Raw genomic sequence first — 15,368 nt, 5'->3', positions numbered from 1 at the left:
ACTCACTTCCCACCTGCTCAAACAGTTCATTGCTCTGTTAAGATCAAGATAAATGGAAATAAAGTGTGGATAGCTTATGATAGCTTTATCAGTATCAAATAGCATTATGCAGAACCAGCATGGTAGTAGACAAATGCTGATCCACTGCTGATGGTACCCTCCAAAAAGTCCCAATCAACCTTGTCATAGGCTTTCTCAAAGTCGAGAAGAAGCACTGCCCTCTGCCCACCATGCTGGCCCTACTTTGGTGCCTCAAAGAAAGTGAAAATATTGTCCATGATGCTTTGATCCTGGACAAAGCTCATCAGAGTGTCATGAATGATGTCTAGGAGGAGGGGCAAAGTCTGCTTCTGATCTTTACCGGTGCCTTATAGGCTTCTGACAACAGGGTGATCGCTGATCGGACACCATTGAGTAAGCTCCAATCAGTCCAATCCCCTTGGGGGAAGCCAGAAGGCCAGCAGACAAAATACCAGCATCCTTCCAGAACTGAAGATCTCCTGAAAAGCTCACAGCTAAAGGTCTTTCACTTTGTCTCCGAAATCAAAGAACACATTGTGGAGAGCCCATCCTCTTTTGGGCACTTCTGCCCATCCTGTGATTGAAAGGTTCAGACATCTCCTACTTGATGAACAACATAAGGAGGGATCACCCAATCTCCTCCATGACCAAAGAAAGGACACTCCCACACTTGCTCCCTATGGTGGAGCCCAAGCCACCAATTCCAACTCTTGCCAAAAAAGTTATTTGTAGAAGTCAGTGGCAAGCCCCATCACCTCCTCTAGACAAGACCTAACTGTCCCATACTAATCTTGAAAGCTGCAAATCTAGTCCCCTTGTTGAGAAACCCTTTACCCTTCACCTGCATGTATCCCTTTTTCACTAATAATGTGGGCCAATTACTCCACCTTAATCTGCATGAACGAACATTTCTTCTCCTTAGCAAAGAGTCTATGATGTCTCAATACATCAAAACCTTTCTCGTATGTGATAAATGGTCTAGTAGAGTCTTGCTGTAAATCAAGATGTCATCAAAGAAGACTAGGACAAACTAAAAGAGGAAAGGATGCAAAATCTTGTATATCAAACTCTGGAAGGTAGTTGGAGCATAGTAAGCCCAAATGGCATCACTAGAAAATGGTGTAGCCCTTGATCCTAAAGGCAGTCTTGATTGCATCACCCTCTTGCATACGGATTTGATGATACCCTAACCTCAAGTCAATCTTGATAAAGAATCTAGCCCCCTTGAGTTCATCAAGCAAATCATCAAATCAAGGTATTGGGTACCTGTTCTTCATTGTGATCTTGTTTAGATCCCTGTAGTCAATATGCATCCTGAAGGATCCATCTTTCTTCTTCACTAACAAGACTGGAGATGCATAAGGTGAAGAACTAGATTTTATGAGTCCCATGCCTAGAAGCTCCTTGATTCGCTTAGCTACTTCTTCATGCTCACATTTAGGCAATTTGTAGGGTGGCTTATTGGTTGGCTTTGAGTTGGCTCCAAATCAAGAGGGTGATCTATTGCTCTCTTAGGAGGCAATGAAGTAGGAACTTAAAATAAATCCCTATACTCCTCAACAAGAGCTTTCAAAGCTCGATGATCTGTTGAATTATTGGATTGATCTTCAACCTCTTTATTCATGTGTAAAACAAAAATTTGTGAGTGCTTCTTGTACTCCTTTTTGAATTGTTGAATGGTGATAAGCTAAAAATCAGTTTTACTAGAGATTCCTTGTAAATGGATAGGCTATCCAAGATAAACTCCATATATAACTATGAGAAATCCATAGTAATATTTCCTAATGTCATCGGCCAATCACATCCGAGTATAACATCTATGGGGCCCATTTCCAAAGTAATTAGGTTTAGTTTTGCTTCATAATTTTCAACCAACTGTAAAGAAACCTATGGACATATGTAAGTGCTGATTTCTTCTTTACCATTTTCTATTTAAACTCTTATGGGCTACTGTAAATCAATAAGACAATTTAATCTATCCACAATGAACTTATTCACAAAATTGTGTGTACTACCATTGTCTATCATGATAAACACATTCTTCCCATGAATATTACCCTTCATACGAAGTGTATTAGGGCTCTTAGAAACTGTCTAAGCATCCATGGAAATGGAACAATTAGTGGCAGCAAGTGGCTCATCATTAGTTCCTCTCGGATCAAAAGGAAATGTGTCAGCAAGATCATTAAAGTGTTCTTGCCTAACTTCCTCCTCAAAATCTTCATTTTCAGTTGTAGTCACAAATGCATTGACCTCATCACTGTCATCCATTGAATCTTTAAAGACTAACATACTATGGACCTTAGCTTTTGCATTTTTGTATACACACTTTGTTGCATGATCACCTATATATTTTTCTTTACATTTGAAACATAAACCTTTTTCTTTCCTTTCTTTGTAGAGGCCCATAGGAATAGACTTTGGATTCACATTGGCTGAAGTAGATATAAACTTGTTGTCCCCTTGTTTAAATTCCACTCTTGGATTGTTTACTATCCTAAAATTGCCTTTGAGGTCTTGAAGCATTGAACGATGGATAAGTTGGCACTCTTAATCTATAGGCCACTCTCTCATTTATTTCTTACGACTGATTCATTTAGTCCATCACCTCTTCTCTCCAGCCTCTCCATTGCCCTCACACCCCTTCAGGAGGACATTGCGGTTCATGGTTCGTGGCTATCTTCATCATCTTCCTTGTACTACGGCACCCTTGTTCCCTTTGTATCACATTCACTCCATGATTCAGAACTTCATCATTCCATTTATCAGAGTTTCTTCTCTCTTCTCTTCTCTTCTCCATGTTTGCCGAGTTCGCTCTGTGTTCCTCCCCGCAAACCCTACTGTCTCGCTGATACGTCATTTTCTGACATGGTATCAGAGCTGGATCTGCTCACCTAGCAGCGAAGATCCTCCACTCCAGTGAAGGCAAAGACCGGTGCCGAGTTTAGCTTCCACTTCTCTTCTTCTTCCGCTGCATCAGAATCTCGTTTTTGCATATTTCAGGTGTTTCAGCTTGCTACCCACACCCCATTTGCGGAGGACATCTCAGTCGAAGCTGTCCATTGCTGTCTCCATCAATTGGCGCCTGATTTCCAGCCCTCTTCACATAGTTTGGAGTTGATTCCAGTCAAGCGACTGCTCTTCCTATGCAGACCTGCTATTGTACAGCCTGCCACGTCATCTAAGTCCTGTTGCCTACGTTTTTAGTATTTCTCTCTCTTGCAAGCTGTCTTGTCTGCGTTTTTAGTCTTTCTCTCTCCTACAAGCTGTTTCTCCTGCGTTTTTAGTCTTTCTCTCACCTGTTGCCTACGGTTTTTAGTCTTTCTCTCTCCTACAGACTGTCCTGCCTGCGTTTTTAGTCTTTCTCTCTCCTCTTGGCTGCGTTTTTAGTCTTTCTCTCTCCTCACCTGCGTTTTTCTACTGATTCCACTCTCTTACTGCTAGTCACATCCTCCTCCCACTGGTAGCTCACTTCTAGCCCTTCCACTACTCTCCCACCCCTTGAGGCGGACATTGCGATTCATGTGGAGACCGATCGGGCACGAAGATCGAGGCAGACAGTCGTTATGCGCAGTGAGAGACAGAGAGAGTGCGAGAGAGCAGAGTAGAGAGTGAGCACGTTTTCAGGTACAATGACGAGTGTACCTTTAGGTTTTTAGATAGATATATATATGTATGTACAAGTGCTGAGGGTGTGTTCACACCGGAGCACATTTAAAAGGCACGAGGCCTTTATTCCGAACAACCTCCCACATAAAGACAATGTGTCTTAAGAGGAGAAAAGTATCAGCTAAGTCTAGGTATGTACAAAGCTGAAGTATATATATCTATCCAACTCCCATCATCTATTGACAATGAGCAAACTGCTCTACTGAAAGACCCTTCGTGAGAAGGTCTGCAGGGTTATCATCTATATGCACTTTGACAAGCTCAATGCTTTTGCTGTCAAGTACATCTCTAATTGCAGTGGTACTTCACCTGTATGTGCTTTGTCTTTGCATGAAAGACAAAATTCCGTGCTAGTACGATAGCACTCTGACTACCACAATGGAAAACAGGTAACTCTGTGATGCCAAGCTCTCCCACCAGACGTGAAAGCCATAAAGCCTCCTTGCATGCCTCAGTGACAGCCACATACTCTGCCTCTGTAGTAGACAATGCAACACACTTTTGTGGCCTACAGATCCAAGAGACTGCTCCTCCTATGAAATTAAACACATGCCCAGAAGTGGACTTCTTGCGGTCCGCATGACCAGCATAGTCTGCATCCGTAAAGCCAACAACAGATGCCTTCTGCTTTCCAAAGCAAATGCACAACTCCTTTGTGCCTTTGAGGTACCTCATAATACCTTTCACTGCATCCCAATGCTTCTTGCCAGGGGTTGCCATATATCTGCTAACCACTCCCACTGCAAAGGCAATGTCAGGACATGTAGCAACCATAGCATACATCAAACTGCCAACAGCTGAAGCATATGGTATCTTGGCCATTTAAGCCTTCTCATCATCAGATATAGGGTTGTCCTCTACACTAAGTTTCACATATGGAGGCAATGGAACCCCAATTGTTTTCCCCCCCTCCATATTGAAACGCTGCAAAACTTTGGAGATATACTCCTGTTGAGATAGATAGAGTAAGCCTTTCGATCTACCTCTGAGTATTCGCATGCCAAGAATGTGATTTGCATCACCAAGATCCTTCATGTCAAAGCTGCCATGAAGACTTTACTTCAATGAATCCAAGGCATGAGTATCCCTGCTAGCAATCAGCATGTCATCAATATACAAAACCAAGATAATTAGGCTACTATCTGCTGCCTTCTTGGTATACAAGCAGTGATCCACTTGACTTCTATGAAAGCCTTGGGACTGCATGAATGTATCAAACTTATGATACCATTCTCTTGGTGCTTGTTTCAGCCCATACAAACTCCTTTTGAGTTTACATACCATTTTTTTGTTCCCTTGTTCAACAAGCCCTTCAGGTTATTGCATATATATGTCTTCATGCAGATCACCATGTAAAAACGCAATCTTTACATCCATCTGTATGAGCTCCATATCCTCAACTGCAACCAAGCCCAAAATGGTTCTCAATGTAGTCATCTTGACGACAGGAGAGAAAATCTCATCAAAGTCAATTCCATGCTCCTATTTGTACCCCTTTGCAACCAATCTTGCTTTGTACTTTGGTGAGGAACCAAAAGTGACCATCTTGTAAACCCATTTGCATGGAGGGTTTTCTACCCTTTAGGCAACTGCACCAAGTCCCAAGTGCCAGTTTTTTCAAGAGATTCCATCTCTGACAACATGGCTTTATACAATTTCTTGATATCTTGTCTATCCATTGCTTCCTTGAAGCGAGACGGTTCAGCACAGTCTGTCAACATGATGTATTCAGCCACATTAATTGCACCACGAACAAACCTGTTAGGTTGTCTAGCAGCCTTAGACGATCTCCTAACCCAATGGTCATTGTTTATTGGCTGTTCTTGCAAATTTCCATTTTCAGTATACTGTCCTGGCATTTCAGCCTGCAAATCAACATTAACAGCTTGTTGTCTTGGTATTCCTGCATATGTAATGGCTCATTTTCATAGGCAATAGCTGGCTGATTATTTTCAGCATCATTTCCTGCATTTACAAGTTCATTTACAGTAAGTATTTGCTGCTGTACAGCGGGCACATTTTGCTGTCCAAAAGATATTTATTCCCGGAATACAACCCTACGGACCTCCTCAGTCTTTTCGGGTTGTTTATGCATGAGATCTTCTCGGAAGATAACGTCATTGCTGCATACTACTTTCCTTTTCTCGGGATCCCACAATCTATACCCCATTTCACCCTCGTCACCATATCCTAGGAAAATGCATTTACAGGACTTTGGCTCAAGTTTGCTGCATTTTTCTTTATGAATGTGCACAAAAGCCTCGCAACCAAACACTTTCAGATGAGCATATGAAGATGGCTTACCCGACCACGCTTCTAGGGGAACTCCCCCCCCAAAAACCTATTTGGTGACCAATTAATTAAGTGAACAGCTGTCATAACAGCCTCTGCCCAAAAACCATGGAGTAATGCAGCATGAGACAGCATCGTATGGACCTTATCCTGCATGTCCGATTCATACGCTCTGCAACTTCATTTTGGGGTGGATTATGAGGGGCAGTGAGCTCCCTCTTTATTCCTTTGCTATCACAAAATGCCTAAAAGGCCTTGGACACATATTCCCCACCATTGTCAAAGCGAAGACACTTAAGTGTCTAATCTATCTGATTTTCAGCCAATGCGAAGAATTTTTTAAACTTATCAAGCACTTCATCCTTGCTACAAATGGGATAAACCCATACCTTACATGTAGCATCATCGACAAAGGTAACAAAATATTTCTTTCCCCCTAGAGATAATCCTAACATTTGACATACATCTGAATGTACTAACTCTAGAGAAGAAGATTTCAAAGAAATAGACTTTTTGTGAGACATCTATGCATGTTTGCCATAAATGCAATGATCACAATGCTCAAAATCAGCATAATGAAGATAAGGCAAGTAACCCAAACGAGAAAGCACTTTCATTCATGTTTGACTCATGTGTCCCAACCGGCCATGACACAAAGAAACGCTTGGCTGCTTGGCAACAACATGGTCATGCACACTAGATACATGAAGTGGATACAAAGTATGACTCTTGCAACCTCTAGCAATAACCCTAGATCCCTTACAGATCTTCCATTTTCCATCACCAAAGGTGGTATGAAAACCATTATCATCTAGATGCCCTATACTAATCAAGCTCTTCTTGAGCTGAGGTATATGCCATACATGCTGAAGTGTAAAGATAGAGCCATGCTGAAACTGTAACTGCACACTGCCAATACCTGCAATCTCACATGCATAGTTGTCCCCAAGATGGACAACACCATGTCGACCCCCTGTATAGGAGGAAAAATACTCATGATGAGAGGTGACATGAAAGGAAACACCTGAATCAAGAATCCAAGTATGCATGTCATCATCTGTATCTGCAAGTAAAGCATATGCACCAAAGTGTGAAGAGACAGAGTACATCACTCCCACTCTCACTGTCATGAGTGACTACATTTACCTCTTCGATTTTTACACTGCTCTTCTTAGGCTCATTATCCTTCTCTTCCTTGCTATCATTCGTCTTATTGCCTTTTCCTTTCTCTTTCTTCAATTTGTAGCAATCACGTTTAAAGTGACCCTTCTTTCCACAATGATGGCATTCAACATCTTTGCCACATGATTTACTACGTCCCTTGCCATCATATTTGCCCTTTTGCTATGATCTACCCTTAGTATGCAAAGCACTGGAAGACTTGCTGGCATGCATTGTTCTGCCGATTCATCTCTTCCATAAGTAGAGCACTCTCTACATCAGCATACAACAGGATTGCATTAGAATTGCTCATAGCAGTCCTGAATGTATCCCAACTCTCTCGTAGAGTGCAAAGCAATTAACTTCCTCATCAATCATGGACTTCAAGGCAACCAGCTGGCTGAAAATGGAGTTAAACTCACTCAAGTGAGTAGACATTGCTGTACCCTCTTTCGTACGCAAATCCGTAAGCTTTTTTAGTCAATACACTTTGCTTGCAGCACTCTTCTGTACATACAGTTCTTCCAGTCTAGTCCATATAGCATATGCAGAATCCAAAACTTCAATGTTGAAGAGCAAGGCATCAGAAATCGATTGCTCTATGGTTGAGCGTGCAAGCTCATTCAACTCATCCCAATCGTCCCGATCCATGTCTACGGGCTTTGCCCCTTTGGTTTTAATCGGCTTTGCCTACTTCTTTTGTAATAGGATATTATAGCACTGCTTTTGCCAAACTGCAAAATTATGTGCGCCTTCAAGCTTCTTTATGTGCATCAAATTACTGCTATCATTGCTGCCAGCCATGATTTTCAGCCCAAATGTGCCCAAAAAACCAGCAAATGCAGGCCCAAACTGTCACCCAAGTGACCAAGGTACAAACAAGTACCAATCAGCATTAAATGACCACGCAGAAGTACAGATTTCAGATCTGTAATTAAATTTTCAGGAGCACCAAACCATGTGCTACTGCATTATCCAACTGATTACAGCTGTTCCAAGGGCATATGCATCACATTAATGAGAAATCCCAAAATTTCAGCTGCAATTTCTGTTGTACATATACCCACGGGCATAAAATTTGACACGAACGGTCAAAAGCCCCAAAATTTTATGCTCAAAGCATCAAACACACATCTGCATTTCCTCTATTATGCATAGGACAGTCCAATTTTGCCAAAATAGAGCAATTTCAGCAAAACCCCCAAATTTTACCAAGTGTTGATGTCCAAATTGCATGGAATTCAACCTGCATGTGAATAAAATGACCAAATGTTGCACAAATTTCGCTCAAACTGCAAAAGCCCCACGGGGTCCAATGTGCCTCAATGTCGAGAAATTGGATTAATTTCAGCCCAGTTTGTGCATGTACATGAAAAGCCCCAAATCTCGTGGACAAAATGTCACAAATTCCTGCAATTTCCGAGACAGATGTCACTGTTGCATCTTGCTCGCACCAAATCTGGACAAATCCCCAAATTTTACAAGTCCTACGTGCACTAATTTCAATGAAATTGAAAGAATTCACTAAAATGTAAAAAGCCCCAAAATTCCTGGGCAAATGTGCACCGACTTTGCAATTTCTGAGTCAGATTGTCCAATTCTGTGTTGAGATCCCCAAATTCGGGAAAAGCCCCAAATTTCTGGGCCAATTTTGCACAGATCTGAGATTTTGTGCTTGCGCGCGCAAACCTTGGTTAGAGAAAGAGGATTTTCAACAAATTTTGAAGGAGAAGAGAGAAAAAAAATATGGATGACGGGTCCGTTGACCCGTCAAACATGCACCGTGAGCCCCGCCAGTCGCCTGAAATCACGAGCCCTGCTTGTCGCGTGTGCCTTCTGGCGGTGACTGGTCATGACTGCTGCCCGTCACGTCTGCTACGTGGCCCGTCAACTGCTGCGTGGCCTGGCCACTGTTGTGAGGCCTGGCCACTGCTGCTCACGTCAAATGCTGCCTGTCGTAACTTGTCCGCTACCTGTCGTGGCCTATCTATCGACTCTCCTGCTCGCCTTTGACTACCCACGATGCCTACAACTCACGACTTGCTCGTCTGTCCTATTTGAACTCCGAGAGGCACGAACGCCTCAATCGCAGCTCTGATACCAATTTGTAGGGACCGATTAGGCACGGGGATGGAGGCAAACAATCGTTACGCGCAGTGAGAGACAGAGAGAGTGCGAGAGAGCAGAGTAGAGAGTGAGCACGTTTTCAGGTACAATGACGAGTGTACCTTTAGGTTTTTAGATAGATATATATGTGTAAGTACAAGTGCTAAGGGTGTGTTCACACCCAAGCACATTTAAAAGGCAGAGGCCTTTATTCCCATAATTCGTGCTTCACACTGCCCTCACACCCCTTGAGGCGGACATTGCGGTTCGTGGTTCACGGTGGTTGACCTCTTCCTTCTTCAGCAAGGCACGCTGGTATCCATGGCTTCTTTACCAACAGATGACCAGACTACTAGGTGCTCCTACTGTGGCATCACCGGATACACCACCGAAGCTTGCCGACTTCGACCTTTGCTCCCCCACCCCTCCGGAGTACATGCGTCTTCCACCAAGCACTCCTTGTGCCACCTCTCCTTTCTGGGCCATAGAGATCGTTCAGCATTGGCTATCAGAGTACTATGCTGAAGGCAATAAGACGCATCCGATGCGCACTAAGTCCTTTCAAGCACATGGAGGATCGATTGGCGCTACAACCCCTTGGAGATCGTCGTAATGCCAACGGCAGTCTTCTCCTACTTATTTTCAGGTACAATGGCTTCCACGACCTACGGATCTGCAATCCGCTCCATCGAGAGACAATGATTGTTTGATACCATCTCCTCGTCAGTCCGCTCCTTCCAGAGACAGTGGTTGCTCGACTCCTTCCTCTTCTTTGGCTACCCAGTCCACTCCACTGAGAGACAGCGATTGTTGCCCACCTCTTGCTCATTCTGAGCCCCACCCTTCCCTACCCTTGACTACTCGAGTTCGAGAGGCTACCTCTGGGAGCTCTTCGGCACCCCAGATACCTTCTTCAGCACGACTGGCGGCACTTCCCTCGTCATCAAACATTTCAAAGTCCGTGATCCATGAGTTTTTGGATTCCCTATCTACTTGCACAGGGGGATTCAGAGGGGGATGTTATTTCTTTGCCCTCAAAGGGGGCATCTACTTCTTCGACTTCAACGGGGGCCCCTCCACCTCCCATTTCAGAGGGACAACCTACTCCACATGAAGTTCTTCACCCATCCTCTACTTTCTTGGGGTGGCTGTCTTCGACCAATCATCTCTTCTACTGATACCCAAGATCTTCAGGTATCACCTAGAACGGGACCTTGGAGGTTCAGCCGCGTCTTGGTGACGAGGCCTTCGTATTCCTTCCAGCATGGATGCACGGTGCAAGTGGCTTCTCTCCTGAGGTTGTGTTTTAAGTTCTCCAGTTTACTCTGTCTACTGGTCTTTACTACAAGTTCCCTTTCCGGTGGAAATCTTGGATCTTCGGGATCCTCTACATCTTCTTCCTCCTCTTCTTCTTGCCTTCGTCCCTTGGTCAGCATGGAGCCACCTCCCGAGATCAAGTACGGGCATATCCTTATGGTTCTCGACACCACACAAAGTCCGACATTCCTCCTATGCATTGCATGATTTCATCATCTAGGGCGCTTGGGCAAGTGAACAATTTCCCCACGCAGGACACTGTCCAAGTGGCACCTGTTGCATAAGCATTGCATCTCCACCTCACTCTTCTCTTGTTCCCCCTTTTTGGGCCTGAGAGGGGGTGTTGAGAAACCCTTCACCCTTCACCTGCAGTTTGCGTTTTTTCATTTCTGCATTTTGCATTTAGGGTTTGCAGCCTCAAAAAGGGGCACCATCCTAGACTGACTGTGCCTATTTATAGGCCACTCTCTCATTCATTCCTTACGGCTGATTCATTCAATCCGTCACCTCTTCTCTCTAGCCTCTCCATTGCCCCCACACCCCTTCGGGAGGACATTGCAGTTCATGGTTTATGGCTGTCTTCATCATCTTCCTTGTGCTACGGCACCCTTGTTCCCTTTGTATCACATTCACTTCATGATTCAGAACTTCATCATTCCATTCATCAGAGTTTCTTCTCTCTTCTCTTCTCTTCTCCATGTTTGCCGAGTTCACTCCGTGTTCCTCCCCGCAAAACCTACTGTCTCGCTGGTACGTCATCTTTTGACATGACATACTAAGTGTTAGACAGTCATTTCCTGGAAAGTTGGATGGCAGTGCCACGTCAGCAGAGTACGACAGCAGATAGACACGTCAACACAGTACGGCAGGATGTCATGTTAGCAGGGCAGACATGTGCCACATGGCACAGGTATAGTCAGACTGCAGTTCTGTGTAGTCGGACAGTTTTACTGCAGTCGGCTGCATTTAATGCAACCGACCTGGGGCTGGTATTTCCTATTTTTTGGCTATTTATAGCCAGTTTGTGACACACTCTAGGATATTCATTATTCAGATTCTGATCTTGAGATCTGTTGGCCGAGACAGACTGTGCTTGGGCTGATGGAGATCGATGTCATCAAGTCGGAGACACACGTAGATATTTCTGTGACATTAAAAGTGATATTTAATGTCACATTAAGGTCATAAGTGTGGAATGTGACATTAAAAGGGATATTTAATGTTACATTAAGGTAAATTTAGGGGAACATGCACGAGAATGACCGTCCGGGCTCTTGGGCGCCCAAACGGGGTTAAGGGGAGCCTAGAGAGTAAGGGAGTCCGGGAATAGTAGGACTCCAGGAAGTTGACGGCTGGCAAAGAGATAAGCTTGAGGGCCAGCACTTATCTAGGCGTGGCTGGGAGGTTAGTCTATCTCGTGCTTCCATCTTTTCAAGAAAACTGTCGCCGTAATCTAACATTGGTATCAGAGCCTATGTTTCTGATCATTAATCGAACAAGAATCCGTCAGGTCGTCAGTTTTGGTCATATCGCGTGAGCAGCCGGAACCAGGAGCTGTGAAGACGTGACGTGACTCGTCACGAAAATAATCGCTGGAGTTGCTGGTCATTAAGACGTCGATAATAGTCGACGGGCCGTCAGTCAGAAAACAGGCCGTCAGTCAGAAGCGCCCCGTCCTGTCGCGTGAGAAAACGGGCCGTCAAAGAAATTTTAAAAGAATTTCAGCGCCACGTCACATTAATGTGACCTTCAACGTCGCGGCAGAAAAAGTTACGAGTAGAAATGTTTCGTGACGGGCAAGAAAAAAGAAAAAAAAAAAACGTGGAGCCGCCAGCATCCGCGAGGATCAGACGTGAAGCTGCCAGCACCCGCGAGAACTAGATCAGAAGTGGAGCCGCCAGTATCAGATTGCTGAGACGAATAGGACTGCTCCTGAGACGGATAGGACTGCGACTGCTGTGAGACAGGCAGAAAACATCATATACAACTGAAGTCACAGTCTGCCATTAAAAATCAGGGAAGTATTTTATCTTGTATGCAAATTTCTTTTTTTTGCTTTCCAATTCCAGTGTATTAATGGCAGAAAAAGAGAAAGAAAGGGTAATGGAAAGTTCTAGTTCCGGGGATCAACCTATGGCAGATCCCCATGAACCAGACATACAAGAAGAACAATGGGAAGATTTTTTTGCCACGAGAGAGCAATTTGATGACCTTTCTGCTCGTGTGCAAACTCAGGGGGTTCAAATGGAGTTTTTAACTCAAACACTTACTGAAATAAAATCTCAGCTAACTTTATTATTGGAAAAATATAAAAATAAGATAGAAATCTCAGATGTCCCATCTTCATCCAAAGATTTAGATGTGACCATTCGAGATTCTAAAGAACCCCAAACCTATCATAAATTGAGGGATAATCTGGTTTTAAAGGATATGAAACCACCTCAATTTTACGGGGAGGAAAAAGATAGGAATAAAGATACAATCTTTAATTTCCTCCAAAAATGGGAAGATTTACATAAATTAAAAAATACCCCACCACATCTCCAAGCACTGGAGGCCAATTTAACTTTGGGGCCCAAAGCATATAAGTGGTGGCGAACTTTAAAGGAGGCGAATAAAATACCTGAAACTTGGGCTCAATTTGAATCTGTCTTTTTAAAAGAATTTCTTCCTGAAAATGAAATGGAAAGAAATTGGGAAGATTGGGATTATGTCAGACAAAAGGGACGGCCCCTACTGACATATCTGGAGGAATATCGTGAGATAATCCTCAAACTGGAAGGAATTGATGAATTCCAAAAAACAAGAGGATTCATTAGGGGACTGGATAAAGCCTGTAAAAAGGAAGTAAAACGGAGTTTACCTAAGACGCTTGAAGATGCAATTAAATTTGCATTAATTTATGAAGATAGTACGCGTCCAGGTACACTCACCAGTCTCACTAATACGGAGCCCAAGTCTAAGGAATTAGAAACCTCAAAATTTGTGGGCAAATTTAAAAGAAAAATGCCATTTTTCAAGGCTAAAAAACAACCTTTTGAAAAGAAACCATATATGAGGCCAAAGCTAAGTCCTGATGACTTTGATAAGGCCAAAAAAGAAAAATTGTGTTTTAATTGCCTATCCCCTAACCATGCTGCTTGGAATTGCCCTCAAAAGAAAAAGGGGGAAGACAAAGGAAAGGACAAGGGCAAGGGAAAAGAAAAACAAATCCATGTAGTGCAGACCTTAGAATTAAAGGGCCATGAAAAAGTATAAATCTTTAAAGGTCTTGCACATGGATGTACAACATAAGTGTTGTATGTCAACTTCTTTGTGGCAGCCTACTTTTGGGCCACATGATTTACTTAGAGTACATGGATTGATAGCTGGAAAACGGGTTAGAGTCATGATTGATGACTTTGCCACACATAATTTTATAAATTATGCACTTGTCAAAAAATTGAAACTTCCCCAACAAAACAATGAGCATCAATACGTTGTGCGTATGATGCAAGGCCAAGACAATAAAATATGGGATACAATGGTATCCAATTTGGAAATCGAGATTCAAGGATATAAAGATAAGCTTGATTTCCAAATAATGAACATGGAAAGAGCTGATATTGCTCTAGGGAGGGAGTGGCTATGGGGATTGGAACCATCCTTAAAACGTAGCTATCACCATAATACACTGGAATTTGAAAGGGATCGTAAGACTTTTGTCATTCAAGGTGAACATAAAGTATCTGATAATCCTTTGCTGTGTTCTACTGAAGTTCAGAAGCTGATAAAGAAGGAAGTTTGTGAGGTATATATGTTATGGTCTCTTCCTGTACAGAATACTTTTACTTTCTGTAATATAAAGCAACAATTTTCTTATGTTTGCGAATTGAATGTAAATAATGAATTGAACAGTTTGTTAGATGATTTTAAAGATGTGTTTCCTTCTGATTTACCAAGTGGCCTTCCACCAGATAGGGGTGAAATAAATCACCCAATTGATATAAATAAGGATACACACCCAATTTCAAAACCACCGTATAGGTTAAGTGAAACACAGCATCAAGAAGTTGAGAGACAAATTAAGGATTACCTGGATAAAGGATTTATTCAACCTAGTAATTCACCTTGGGCTTCACCAATTTTATTGGTAAAGAAAAAAGATGGTTCTATGCGACTTTGTGTTGACTATAGAGCACTTAATAAAATAACGGTGAAGAATAAATTTCCTATGCCTAGAATGGAAGATCTTTTTGATCAATTGCAAGGAGCAAAATTCTTCACAAAGATAGACTTAAGATCAGGTTATCACCAAATAAGAATTAAGGCACAAGATATTTCCAAAACGGCATTTCGTACTAGATACGGGCATTATGATTTTTTGGTGATGCCTTTTGGTCTCACTAATGCACCAGCTACCTTTATGAAGCTAATGAATAGTGTTTTACGGCCCTATCTAGGACATTTTGTAGTAGTATTTTTGGATGATATCTTGATCTTTGGTAAATCAAGAGAAGAACATTTGGAACACTTACAATTAGTATTCCAACTGTTAAGAACACATTCCCTTTATGCGAAGAAAACTAAATGTGAATTCTTTGCACAAGAGGTCAAATATTTAGGGCATATAATCTCGAAAGAGAGAATCAACATGGATCCAGAAAAAGTAAGGGCAATTATTGAATGGCCACCTCCACGGAACCTGGAAGAGCTGCAGATCTTCCTAGGTTTATCTGGATTTTATCGTAGATTCATTCGAGATTATGCCAAAATAGCTGTTCCAATGACAGACCAACTTAAAGGGAAAGGGAAAAGTTTTA

General features: G+C 42.7%; 1 protein-coding gene across 6 annotated transcripts in view; it reads right to left on the bottom strand.

Annotated features, from left to right (window-relative positions):
- Nucleotides 1-15,368, bottom strand: part of LOC148010221 (uncharacterized) — a 159,822-nt gene that overhangs the window by 106,209 nt on the left and 38,245 nt on the right. The window contains exon 1 of one of the 6 annotated variants that reach the window (XM_087672515.1): nt 14-5,904. The exons of the other annotated variants lie outside the window; for them this stretch is intronic. The gene's annotated coding sequence lies outside the window, so the exon portion shown is untranslated. Of the gene's footprint in view, nt 1-13; nt 5,905-15,368 lie in introns of those variants that run through there. 6 annotated transcript variants of the gene reach the window in all.

The sequence above is a fragment of the Lygodium microphyllum genome, chromosome 30, assembly GCF_053477565.2.
Source record: "Lygodium microphyllum isolate KBCC chromosome 30, Lygodium_microphyllum_v1.1.10, whole genome shotgun sequence".
NCBI lineage: Eukaryota > Viridiplantae > Streptophyta > Polypodiopsida > Schizaeales > Lygodiaceae > Lygodium > Lygodium microphyllum.
Note: the sequence above shows the minus strand (reverse complement) of the source record. Positions and strands in the feature narration are given on the sequence as shown.